This window comes from Polistes fuscatus, unplaced genomic scaffold, assembly GCF_010416935.1.
Source record: "Polistes fuscatus isolate 324 unplaced genomic scaffold, CU_Pfus_HIC Scaffold6, whole genome shotgun sequence".
In the NCBI taxonomy this organism is placed as follows: Eukaryota; Metazoa; Arthropoda; class Insecta; order Hymenoptera; family Vespidae; genus Polistes; species Polistes fuscatus.
This window is the reverse complement of record NW_025113140.1, coordinates 11,075,219-11,089,954: the sequence shown is the minus strand read 5'-3', so window position 1 is coordinate 11,089,954 and position 14,736 is coordinate 11,075,219. Positions and strand designations below refer to the sequence as shown.

The window sequence follows — 14,736 nt, the reverse complement described above, 5'->3', positions numbered from 1 at the left end:
TAATTTTTGTAACAAAAAATTTGATTTCTCACAAATAAATCATTGATAATAATTTATACACATAAATTAATAATATTCCAAACCTCAATTTATGTTTTAATAATTAACAGATAATATTCTTATTTCAATTAAAAAAAAATATCATCGACAAATTAATAATTCATTTTTTCTTAACAGACAATTGTGACTTCGTTCGTATAGATCTCTTTTATATTTTCGTAAACGAAAAGAAAAAGAGAAAGGATGAAGGGAATGATCAGCTTTCGGTGATTTCCCGGACGAGAAGGTCGATGAGAAAAAGGGCGAAGTAGATTTCTGGTGTCTCGTAATACGAGACTACCATTTGCAGCTTAAAGCGACGTGGCACGAAAACGCTTCTCTGTGCAATCACGTAGTATTACTTCAATTTCCTTGATAATCCTGCCACGTAACTGGCGCGTATTAAGCTCAATACACATACACACAAACAGAGTTCTGTCCCTGTGCATCTCGTACATCGTTCGACGTGGACTTACATTCCCCGATACATCACGATCCTACCATTTACTGTATTACATAAATTCCCAAATAAACCTACGAATATATGCATACATACGTGCATGCATGCATATATACATACATACGTATTATATAAAAATGTCGAGTATATCAGACTTGACATTTGAAGTATTTATGAAAATTAATGTTGAATGACATTCAAGATGCGATTACAGATAATTAAACAATTTTACTCATACTAATATTATATATTATACTAACGCATACGTAAATTCTTTTATTTTTATAAATCATATTTAGAAGTAACAATTAATTTTCTATAAATACATACAAATATATATATATATATATACGTAATTTTAAAAAGTACATACATATGTACGTGCAATTAATTCATTATTAATTAAACAAAACGTTTTGTCGTAGTTGAAGAAAAATTATAGAAAATGTACGAAACAATGAGAAATTGTAACGTTAATGAGAACATTTCTTTGCTAGTAACAAAAATAGAATAATTATTTCCTAAAAATGTGTGTGTGTGTGTGTGTGTTGGGAAAGAGAGAGAGAGAGAGAAAATTCTCTATTTCGTGCAACACATTTTTTCAAACCACCTACTTCGTACAATGCATAATTCACACGTGGTTCAAAAAGGTTCATTATGATGTCGAAGTAGGTATGTATCTGATCTGTGGTATAGTTAGAGAAAGAGAGAAAGAGAATATAAGACAGAGAAAGGGAGAAGGAAAGTTTTAAATGAACGGTGCCACGAATGATGTCGTTCGTTCATGAACTTCAAAGTATATAACTTGATTCTGAGAGCTTGACACAGCACACTGCTATACGATCCCACGCGTGGTTCATCCAATTTATTGTAAATTAAATATTTTCCTTAACTAGGCTAGAAAGGTTTTTTTTCTCCCTTCTCTCTCTTTCTTTTTCTTTTTTTTTTTACATATATATATACACGTAGATTGTATTTTTATTACAATAATTATATTAGTATATTATAATATTATAGCAGATATATAATAAGTTTATATATATGTATATTTGTATGTGTACTATTACTAAAAATTTCAATATAATTTTCACATATAAAAAAAAGAAAGTCTATGTCATTAAAATAAATGTAGTAAATTTGTAGACACCCTGTATTATAAATCGAATCCATTGGATTTATTTAATCAAGCTCTCGTTCACTCAATCCTAAAGCTTTTCGTTGATCAGGAAACTTTCTGATTAACCTTCAACGTTTCTCTTGATAAAGAAAGTTTTGATTTTAGAAAAATGAAGTATTGTGTTCTTTTGATACGCCCACTTTAAGATCAACCAATATTCCAGTTGAAGCTTGAAGCAATTGTTCCAAAGAAAAGGGGGAAGGAAAACTTTGAAAAAATCTTTCGGAAGAAAAATTGAAAAAAAAAGAGAAAAAAAAGAAAAGATAGAAATACTAGGAGACGTTTACCGAGGTAAGTTTAAATTTGCAAAAAGTAAGTCCAGGCGTTCATGAGAATCAAATATAATTTTGAAGTTTATAACGTCCAAACGGAGGACAATTATCAACGTTAGGACGGTGTTCTCGATGGTACTTTACTAAGCAAAGTCACCTGGTATGATTAAGTTTTGTCCAGAAACTTTTGCGATGAACATTTTGTTCGCCTCAGGTTTTTAGAGAAGTAACAGTGAATTTTTATCTTATTCTCTTTTTATCGTTTAACTATGTTTTGCGTATATAGGGTGGACCTAAAATATTTAAATAATGTTTTATTGAGATTTATTAGATTCGTTGTATGATATTTTTAAATTGGAAGCCTAATTGCGTAATTTTTAAATTATCGAAGAATTTCTGGCTAACCTTGTATCGGAGAATTAATTTTCATTATAAAACATAATTTTAATCTTCTTAACTTTTTGTTTTTCTGCACGAAAGGTATTGCGCGAGTATTTTTTTTGAGGATAAATTTTTCAATCAATTTCTACCGTCATTAGAAAATATATTGTTCATCTATCTTAACTCTGTTTTATTTTACTTTTGTTATATTATATTTAACTGTTAATAAAAATTATATTTTTGTTAAATTACGATTTTAAAAATTAAAACGTTTCGAGAAGTCTTGAGATAGTTAATTTTGATTTTTAAAATTATCTTACAAATTTTTCGTTCACCCCGTATATACGATAATATAAATCTAGAGTGAGATGAGAGACATAACAAGAATCGGATAAAGAAAAGGATCAAAATTACTTTTAATTAATGCATCTCTCTTGATTGCATAATTTCTTTTTTCATCATTAATAAGTATAATACCATGATCTTTATTTGTGAGATTATTCATTACATTTTTAATAAAAATTATCATTTTTATTTTTTATAAAAATTATCAAAATTATTCAGTTAAGAAAACAAACTTGATACTAAATAAACTATTTTTCATTGCTAATAACTTTCTTGTCTCAGATAACACCGGAAAGAAAAATGATAACAAAACCGAAAAGAGTTAATGCATTTTCTCAAAATGAAGAAATAACGACGATGATTCTTTTAACATATATACATCTATACATATGTTGGCGTTACTTTGTAAAATTACCTAATTCGTGAAATAACTAGCTAAACCTTAAAATATGTAACTATATTGATCCGTTTAAATATGAAAGAAGACAGAATTATATACTTCAACTAAATAATATATGATTTTACAATAGGTGACTAGTTAAGGTATAAAATTGAAATTTGATTCGTAAATTAGATCCGGTAGAACAGCATGACTTATAGAACATTAATTTTTAAAGTATAATAAGAGATAAGAACGGATTAAACGAGATTTAACTGATTTATAAATACAATTTAACGTTGACATATATATATATAAAATATGTCCATGTACAATATATACAGAGTGTCTGATGTTTTCCCGTACAAACATATTTTTAGCGTATTCTACGTTAAAAAATAAAAAATACAAATGTTAAACAAACATAAGTCATTTAAAGGTTTATTCAAAATTGTAAAACTGTTTAAATGTGCTGTTTAAAATGTTGCTCGCCAACGCGAATACAAGTTCGATATCGTTGTAGTATGCTGTTTATAACATGGCGAATTTCTTGTGTCTTTCTATTAAATTCTGCAACTGTATCCTTAATCCTTTCTATCCTAACATTAAGTTAAGCTATCTCAGTTCCATTTAAACTTCTTTCTTTATATTTTTCCCTATAAATAAAAATCTAGATAGAGCGGGATCAGCAGGTGTCCTAAGTTGCCAAGATATTGTTCAGATCAGAATACGTTGAATATCATTCGCAATGTTTATAAGAAAAAACATTAGACACCCTATGTATTTCATGCAGAAAAATTTGATTGTGCGATATGATATATTTTCCACTCGATTGGCATACATAGAAAATGGAATCAGTTCTACGTATTCCTCGAAACTCAACTCGAGTAGAGTCAAACTCGTCGTGGTTATAATAATCGAAATGTCTCTCTTCATCTACCTCCGCTAACCCTACTTCCTCTTCGATCCTCCTCCTTCTCATTCTCCTCTTTGCTTTGGTCTGATGTGAGTCTCCTGCAGTACACGCGCGCTTTAATTTGGTTCGATGCTTGTGTATCGAGTGAGAGAGAAAGAGAGAGAGAGAGAGAGGTAAAAGGAAGGATGGAAATTACTTGTTTCTGGTATAAGCATCCGTGCTATAGTATTGCTGCTTGATACGAAAAGGACAGAAGAGTGGGGATACAGTGGGAGAGAGAGAGAGAGAGAGGAGAGATATAAATAGATAGATATAGAGGGTGAAAGGGGGTGAAGGAATACTGCTTGAGGGATTTTGTCCCTGACGTCGAAGTCCACAGAATTTCCGGTTGAAGCTAATTATTTCGTTAATCCGATACTTTATTCTCTTAAATCTTATTATCCTAACTGTATCCAAACTAAAAATCTTTTCAATTATCTAATGACACAAATTTTTTATTGAAGATTTATATTAATTGAATAATTAATTATTATGATTAAGTATTCGTTAAAGGTGAGGAGATTAAAGAAGAAAATATATAATTGCCAATAATATATTTGGTATTAAGCCATGAAATGAATTTATTATCAAACGTTCAAAATCCGATTTGGATGAAGATTGATTATTGTTTTTAAATTTGAATTAGATTAAATTTAATTATATTAATTATTATGCATCAATGGATAAAAAAATTTAGGGTACATTTATGATAAATATTCGAGTAGATTCGATTGGAGAAGTTTAGATTTGTTTAAAATTTTGTTTAATTGCATTAACGAAAAAGCTATGACTCGATCAATAAAATAAATAAAAACTATAAAATATTACCAAAGAAGGAAATTGTAATTAGATAAATTTAGGATCAACACATTTAAGTCGATCCAATTGAAAAATAAATAAACGTTTGAACGTTATTATGAATTAATATAGACCACTCACGAAACAATGTACATACATAATAGTGGTCAACCACGGGATAAAATATATATGTATATGTACAAATAGAACACAGCTAATATACAAAAACATGAATGCTCGTATTCTCATATTGGGCGAAGCCATACTCAATCATGTATATGTATTATACTTAAGTATGTATTATAGTATAATATATATATATTACAAGGATGTAAGGTACACCTTTAGAAGGTTGAGAACAACCGACGCTTTCCCCTGGTGCCTGCGTTTCGTCTTTCGTGTGCTAAGGAGATGCCTACGAGGGAAAGGCTTTCCACCACTCCTCTGTTACGGAGCTTGCGCTGTAAACCATGATGGCTCTTTGTGTGCTCGTAGGAGTGGGTGTAGAAACGACGTAGGTGCTATACACCACTTCAAATAGAGAAAGATAGAAAGAGAGATACATATAACACACACACACACACACACACATATACACGTAGAGTTATACACACAACTATCCTTGTACACGTACAGGTGCAAATAAGTGAATGGAAGACAGAGAGAGAAAGAGAGAGAGAGAGAAAGAGGAATAAAGTCGAGCTTCCTGGTCAGAAAAAAAAGAAAAAAAAAGAACACACGTACACAAACAAAATCATGTACATACACACATACTATTTCTCTCTTTCTCTCTGTTCATCGTTCAGTCATAATAATAAAATGTAGAGAAAGTATAGGGTGACGATGGTTGGTCGGGTTTAAGTATGAGAGAGATCGAGATATAGGAAAGGTAGTGGGAGAGAAGGAATAGGAAGGGGTAGGTGGTAGGAACGGTGGGGAGAAACAGGAGACCCGGGCAGTGCAAGCCGGGCAGTCCTGCCCGACACGATACCGCTGCTACGCTTACGGATTCTGTATTATACGAATACTCGTATATTGGACCTATTATATACTCTTGAAATACATTTCAAGCAATCGGGATAGCAGTTAACTTTAATCGTTCTCCTATTAAAAAGAAGATTCGCGTGATATAACGTTTTGTATGTATATATACACACACACACGTACATATATATTTATATAATTTTTCTCTCTCTTTTTTTTTTCTTTTTTTTTTATATTATAGATACGTATAATTAAAAAGAAGGATAGTATATATATTTCTTTTTTTCTTTTTGGTTATATATATGTATATGTATATGTATGCAGGTTAAAAAGAAAAGGTGAACGAAAAGTTTAAGAGAATTGTGTTATCTCGTTGTCGTTCGAGCAAAGGCATACATATACGGTATATAATAGTCCGTCTACTGGTACATAGAGAGAAAGTATAAATATATCAGAGGATTGAGAGAGCGCGCCTACGTGAAACGGAGAGACGCACGCACTCCCCCACCTAAAACTCTCGCACAGGATCCTCTATCGCTGCAAGTAACAGGTTGGTGATTTTGTTGTCCGATGGTTATTTCTTCTTCTCTTTTTCATTCTGTCCTTTACTCTCTCTCTCTCTCTCTTTCTCTCCTTCTCCCTCTCCCTCTCCCCCTCTCTCCTTCTCTCTCTCTCTCTCTCTCTCTCTCTCTCCCTCGCTCTCTCTCTCTCTTTCTGTGTTTCTATTTCTTTTTTTATCTGTTACTTTTACTCTTACTTTTTATATAGATCTGCCTTTATTGGGCTCTTTCTATATGCTTTGATATAGTTTTAATGAAATTTCCTATATCTTCCTGTAATAATGAACGTGGATTTAGCAAAATAAGTTCACTTGATCGGTTATTGATAGAAATGTATGCTGGTATATATTAGGTATTGTAAAAATATACCGCAAGTGGTTAGTGAATAATAACTCATCGAACGGTGAGGTTCAAAGTGGTAACTTATACAGGCAAGTAGTCTAAGTAACTTATTGGTCAGACGCGCATCCTGCGGTCGTTTGAAGTAGAGCAGGTAAATCATTGGTCGAACTATTCTATCTCTACATTATTACATTTCGTGTTTACATTTATTTTGTTTTTTTTCTTTTTAATTTAAAATAGAATGCAATATTGCATTGGTTGCTCGGATATGAAATTTGTTTTTACGGCGAGTTTATGGTGGTGATAAATATGGGGAAGTAGGCTAAGTAGCTTATTGGTCATACGTGTTTACTCTGCTCGTTGGAAGTAGAACAAATAAATAATTAATCGTAATATTTTATCTCACATCGATTTAAATTATTCCATTTTTATTTCTTTTTTATCTTTTCTTTTAGGTTGAATGAAATTTAATATTACGTACGTTAATTGAATATTACAAATTCCTTTCTGCAAAAAGTTTATGAAAAAGTAGGTTAGGTAGCTTATTGGTCAGCTGTGTTTGACCGATCTTAACTACGGTTATTTGAAGTGAAATAGCTAAATAATTAATCGAACTGTAACTTGAAATGATGAGATTTTTTATTTGAATTTAGATTTTTCTTAAATGTGAAATAAAATGTAAGTTCATTGATCGAATATCAAAATTATTTATGTCTTTTTCTCTCTCCCTCTCTCTCTCTCTCTTTCTTTATCTTCCTTTTTCTGTAGTAAGAAGGTCAATGAAAAATGTATATCGAAATAGACGAGTTCCTCGTGTATCGAAAGAAAAGTTAGTAAAATATTGTAACTTTGTTTAACTTTCTTAGAGAAAAATTGCCGATGAGTGAGTGAGAGAGACAAAAACAGGCTTGATGTCCTTGTTCCGAGTGAACTGCAAATTAGGAAGTTCCGTGGCAGTTCGCTTTTGTCTGAGGAGGAGAACGTTAAGTGTATGCATGTAGACGAGTGTGTTGGGTAGCCTTATTTATAAGTAAATCTCTCTTGAACAGGAAACTCAACAAAAGGCATTACATAGTATTGCAAAATTTCATACTCATAATGTTCCTCTCAAACTATAATTCCTGGGCGAAATAATTTGTACCGATTTTAAAAATTAATTTTAAAAGTTTTCAAAAAAATTCAATCAATTTTTTTCTTTTTTTTTCAAATTGTAAAACATAGCTAAAAAATTTCACCTAGCCATAATATTTGGAAAAATAATCGTTTTCTTTCTTTTTTTTTTTCAACGAATGAATGTTCCATAAAAAATTGTATCGTTTTCTCCGCATTCTTTTATTCTTTTATTTATTTAAACAAGAAAATGGAAACAAAAGGATGACATTTAATATTCAGAGTTATATAAACTTTTTGATATATTGAAACTGGAAAAAGAAAAACAAAATGTCATTTCAACGTGTAGTAATCGAATTGATGATTACTTTACTGATCCAGTTACCCTTTAATCTGTATATCTATGTATATATATATAGATATTTCTTTTTTCTTGCTATCGTATTAACCTCGTTAGAAAGTTCTTCCTGCGTTCATATAGAAAAGGAAAGAAAAAAAAAAAAGGAAAAAGAAAAAAAGAAAAGATAGAAGGCAAAAAGTAAAAAAGAAAAATCGAAATGGCGAGAAAAGAAAGTGCAGCGTCATCGCGATTATCCTTGCGCGAAAAAGATTTGTTATGGAAATTTACAGGAGGAACTTTCGAAGGAGATTGCTGCTCGGGTGTGAAACGTGCTTTCATTCGGCTTCTTCTTCTTCTTCTTTTTCTTTTTTTTTTTGTTTTGTTTTTATTTCTTTCATATTCTAACTATGCAGTGTCTATGCGCTGTGTGTCAATGGACTAGTGTGACCGTGTATTTGTGTTTTTGGGTACTACGCGCATGATTTCTGTGGGTCGTGTGTCTTCAATGCCTATACAGTTCTGGATCTTTGTGTGCGTGTGATTGAATTCTTTGTATTTGTAAGTTTGTGTTAATGTGTTCGTGGTTGGCACACGTATACGCCAGTTTAATTATCCTCGAAGGAGATTAGAGTGGGAAGGCGTAAAAACGTTTTGTTTGTTATATCGGCAAATAAATGAGTAAATGAAATGAAGGTTAAGCATTGATGAGAGTATAACGGCAAGAATTTCTCGAAAACGTTAATGTTACCAACGCGTTTCGTAATTATGCTCGTAAACTCGTTAACATAGAGCGTCATCTCATTATCTACGTAATACATTATAGATGTTGAAACGTGATTTCGAATGTCACTATTGTCTTTCTAAATAATTTGTTGAATGGTGCTTTTAAATATATATATATATATACACCATTGTTTTTTATACTTCACGTTTCTTAGTCAGAGATAATTGCATTTAGTTATTTATTTTCTTTGCTTTTTTCTGTTTCTTTTTTATTTTTTCTTTCTTTTTTTACGAAGAGTGATTCGCGTCAAGTTGATTAAAAGGATTAATATTTGATTGGTTTACTTTTGAGTTTCCTATACTTTGTAATGCGATCATCGATACGTTTAGCTTGGAGTTGTCTTATTAGCTCGGGTTGTATATGAAATAATTTGATTCTTCATTATGTTTTGTATTTAATTTTTATATGATTATCAGTTTCATATAATTCATTGAAATAATTTAATATTTAATTAATTATATTGGTATAACAATGTTAATTTTTTTTTTTCACGTGATAGGTACATTCATTCATTCATTCATTAATTTGCTTATTTTTCTTAAACGCTTGTATTTGTTAACGTGAAAAATATCTTGCTCGATAAAGACGAAAAAATTGTTGATTGATTGAAATTTTCCTTATAATTCATTTTGCGATCCGCTAACGAAAGTGAAATATGAAGAAATTATAGCGCAAAAACAAACGTGAACGACAAATCGTTGATAAAATTTATGATAAAAAGTATACGAGCAATTAATCAAACACACACACACACACACACATACACACGCGTGAACACACCTGCACGTATGAATTGACAATATGTTTTTCTGTTTATTTCTCTTTTTCACGCTGACGAAATCGACAATATTCAAGTTAAATAATAAATCTGTATTTGTCGAGATTCCTTCATTATTGATAAACTACAAAATCAATTCTTTTATTATTTGTTGAGAGATTTGTTACAATGAAATATCTTTCTATTTTCAATATTTTCCATGAATGATCCAACTCTGTGAATGTATGAATATTTGAATATTTTAATATTTATTAAGTATAAATCGTATCACAGAGTATTTGTTGCTATAGTTTACGTAAATTTAAAATCTATCGATTTTTTTTTCCGGATTCCACGGTGTACATGTATCATTTAGTTTTTACTACTCTTTGGTCTGTTTTATTCTATGGAAGAAGACTTCATCAAGACTTCAAAAAGTTCACAGTATTTGTTCTTTCTTTTTATTTATTTATTTACTATTATTATTATTATTATTATTATTATTATTATTATTATTATTATTATTATTATATTATTATTATTTCTTTTTTTTTTTCGTAATTCCGTTACTTTTCATAGATGGCTTGGACGTAATACGGTACATCGTAAAGCGTAATTTTTCTTACGAAAGAAAGTAGAGTAAGTAAGTTTTACGACAGGACTTTATAGTTCATAAGCAAAAAAAAAAGACAAAGAAAGAGAGAGAAAGACAGAGTGTATGTATTTGTGTGAGAGGGAGAGAGAGAGAGTGAGAGAGAGAACAAAGAAAATATAAGAAATAAAAATAAATAAAATTTTACGTCACTGGTTAATACGTGAAATCATTTATACTAACATGATTTTAATATAACGTCACATTTGTAGCAATACAATGGGACTGAATAGTTCGTGAATAAGAAATAGAGAAAGAAAGTGAAAAGGGAACGAAATAACAAAATAAAAAATTAAATTGCGCGCGAATTACTTAATAATATGATTTAATTTATATTTAAATGACGTTAACATAAGTGACATCACGTTTATATTACGTATTATGTTATACGACATAAATTTATCATTCATGAGAGAAATAAAAATAAAGAAAGAGAGAGAGATAGGGATAGAAGGAAAAAAGATATTTAATGAACCAAATATAAATTATATTTTAAATTAAGAAATATAATTTGAATATATAATTTCAAATAATATTTTCAAATCACATCATAAATAATGTAATGATGCTAATAAAAGTCATTATTTTTACTTATAGGAAACTAAAAATTATATGCTTCAAATGAAAATATAGTTAAATAAAAAATTACGAAAAATATTAAAATGACGTTGACGCAAATGACATTATATTTGTTTTAACTTATATAGTGGAAACAAAACTTTTTTGATATGTATTATATCTTTTTATATTTCTCACGGTTAATCACAAAAGAGAGAATGAAAAGGCAGATAGATAGGTAGATAGATAGATAGATAGATAGATAGATAGACAGATAGATAGAGAAGGAGAGAGAATATCGGTGAAAGTCATATCGGGTGATCGAAAGTTAGTTTGAAATTTGTTCGTATCGTCGCATTGTAGGAAAGGGTGTTTACAAGCGAACAAGCGGACAGACAAAGTCCACAACTTGACTCTTACGCAATCTGACGCAAACATATCCTTCTCTCCGATAATTTTACTCTTTTTTTCTTTTTTTTTTTCTACTTTCTTTGTATTAATTTTGTAGAACTTTTAGGAACGATATAATCCACGGGACTTGTAATCCCAGGACAGTAAACTATTTCATTTGATTTGATTCGAATGTTATATGAATGATAATCTTATTTCTTATTATTATTATTAAAATTATCTTTTTCAATGTATTATATTTCGCTTGTTATCTCTCTTATAAATTTAATTATATAATATAATTTATATATTTATCTTATTTCAATAATATATAATTTATTTAATATATTAATCGAGTTAAACTCATAATTATATTTTCCGAGATAAATATATAAAATTTATACAACGATATCTAAATTATCAAAATTCGATTTTTATTATTACATATTATTTTAAACTAATCTCATTAACGCAAATAAAATATATATTATTCAATTCTTAGAAATCTTCTTCAAATTATCTTACATCTCACGTGTGTTAAATACATTCTCATTTCAAACCATTCGAATTTCTCGCGCTTATTAGACGAAACTACGTCGTTCTTCTCTCGTTAACGAAGCAACCATTATCGTTATGGACGGTATTTTTGAGTGTTGCGTAATCAATTAAAATTAACAATAGGCTGGTATCAGGATTATATGCAACCTTATATATTGTATATATGTATACTTCTATATACACATATATCCATATAAATACATAGATGCATATCTGTGTGTATATGTATGGAATATAATGTGGCATCGTGTAGATAATATCAGTGAAACGATCGAGCCCATTTAACCCCTCTCCCTTTTGTGGGGGGGTTGGGAAAATAAGCCAACCTGTAATAGCTCTACGCCGATCACTATCGCGATCGAGAAAGTTCAATATTTGTGGCAGTTACCCTTATCGGTATAAAGATATAATAATGGTGAAGCTCACGGACATTATTATCAACTGTGGACCATGACTGTGGTGTATTATTCCATAGGTATTTTGATTCTCTCTGTTCGTTTCTATATCCCCTCCTCCTCCCTCTCTCTCTCTCTTTTTCAATCTCTCTTTCTCTCTCTCTCTCTCTCTCTCTCTCTTCTTATCTCATTTCAAAATTATATATTTTTACACAAGGATTAGTTTAAAATGAGGAAAGAAATTATTTTCGATTTATTATATATCCTAATTTTGAATTATTTGTTGATTTTGTTAATATTAATTTCAATAAGTACATTTATGAAGAATATTGAAATTTTATATTTATATAATAATATATGCATATTAATTAAAATTATTGTTCATCTTATATAATTCTCGAAGAAGTTGAAGCTTTTTTTCCATGAATATGTAAAACCACAGTAATATATTTTAATAATAATCATTTTAAATTTCTTTTTCTCTCTTTTTATTTTCTTATCTCGGTATTATGCGGACGCAAGGATTGGTTGGGAAAATGATAGAAATTATTTTCTATTTTTTTCTTTAATAATAGTTTTGAATTTTTTGTTTATTGTTAAGAATTATTAAAAATAAATTCTGAAAAATGTTTATTATAATATTTATATAATCAAAATATATTACATATGAAATAATTAGGATATTTAATGTAATCCATATTTTGGAGAATTTGTTAATATCTTATAAATACTATTTTTATATATATTTTTTTTTTTTCGAATAAGTACACATCTCATATATATTCTTTATTTGTTATATAAATATAAGGTCTAGAAAATCGTAGCACGTTTTCCATAGATAACGATTTAGTTCTAGCTCGAGGTAGCATCTTGGGCTAATCTAACGTAACCTCTAAGCCAATTTACAATTTTTAAACCGTGAAATTGAGTTTTACTTTAGATAAGAATCTTCTGTTTGCTCGATAGCTACGTATATATATATATGTATGCACCAAGAGGGAAACGTAATTTAAAGGATTTGAAAACGATGAAATGAAAAATAAATGGAAAAAAAAGATAAAGTGAAAAAAATGCATAATTTAATATTTTTGTAAAATGTAAATTAGAAAATAAAAGTGATATTTGGTTGATCCGAATTTTCTCAATTAGTAAATTAACGAAATCAATTACTATTTATTATAAATTACCGTTAATTATTTACTTTTACTAAAGTTTTTAAATTACAATTTTCTCTACGAATCTAAACGTTTTCCAAGAAATTTTGTTTTTAATAATTTAACGACTTTTTAAATCATCGAAAGAACTTTCAATTGATTTAAGAATTTCTGATTTAATTGGTAGCATATGTTTTTGAAAAATAATGAAAAGTTCGACAAGAGAAAGAAGTATTATTTACTCATGACTGAATTTTAATGTTTCCAATCAGAATCAATTGCAAACGAAAGTGTAATTCGCTATTCAAGGGCATGTGCTTGGATTTTACTGGGGCAGGACGCAAGGAAGAGGTCAGGGTCGTATTCCAGAGGTCAGTCATAATTATATATCCTTGTAGTTAGTAATTCGAACGATAGGTGAGCTCTTTGAAATATTCTACAGAGAATAAATTAAATGCGTAATTAAACTCTTTCTACGAATTTTTTCCTTTTTTCACGTATTTTGTTTTTTTTTTTCTTTTTTATTTTCACAAATTTGATCATTTCAAAATTTTATTTAGACGAATTTCATTTTCTCTATTATTTTTATCATGATTTCGACATTACAAATAAAAAAAGAGGTTTTTGTTAATTAAATTCCAAATATGAACGTTTATTTTTCAATTTTTTGCAATTCGAAATACATTCGTCATATTTTTCAATTTTTTTTTATTTACTTTGTGCGTTATATATTTAAGTCTATATAGAAGTGTATCATTGTTATGGAAAAAAATAATAATAAAATATCTATTCTATATATAGAAAAGGAGATTTATAGTAAAAGGATAACGTCAAAAAAAGAAATGTTTATATATCTCAAGAGACGTTATCTTTTTAAAGAAAAGTAGAAAAGAAAAAAAAGAGAGGAAGCAATACGAATATAAATTTTTATTTTTAGTTCCATAAGAAGAACTATTTACTACGTTCCATATAAGTAGTCACGCGTATAAGTTTTACAGATTTCATTAAACTCTTTGTACAAATTCTTGAAAAAGGAAAGATATATATATATATATCTTAAAAAGAGAGAGATTTTATTCTAAAAATATATATTCATATTTTTTCTTTTACAACTAAATTACGTATAAAGGTACGAAAAAAAAGAATAGCGAAGCTACAAATTTGATTTATTTTTTCTTTTCGATAAATAATTTATATCTTTATAAACGTACGCACACGTACGCATTTTCAAAAAATGTATATTTTTATTTTTTACTTATCAACGAGAAGAAACAACATACGTGGGATGATGAAAGGACTTTAATTGAAGAATGGTCAAATTTGAAAGCGTAATCTGATTTTAATAC

The 14,736-nt window shown here is 29.0% G+C and overlaps 1 protein-coding gene across 11 annotated transcripts in view; it reads left to right on the top strand.

Moving 5' to 3' along the window:
* The first annotated feature begins 5,762 nt into the window (after positions 1–5,762).
* Positions 5,763–14,736, top strand: part of LOC122523428 (regulating synaptic membrane exocytosis protein 1) — a 118,614-nt gene continuing 109,640 nt past the window's right edge. For 9 of the 11 annotated variants that reach the window (XM_043645159.1, XM_043645164.1, XM_043645163.1 and 6 more), the window contains exons 1-2: positions 5,763–5,945; positions 6,115–6,340. The gene's annotated coding sequence lies outside the window, so the exon portion shown is untranslated. Of the gene's footprint in view, positions 5,946–6,114; positions 6,341–13,699; positions 13,762–14,736 lie in introns of all 11 variants that reach the window. The other 2 variants (XM_043645160.1, XM_043645161.1) reach the window with 2 other exon arrangements.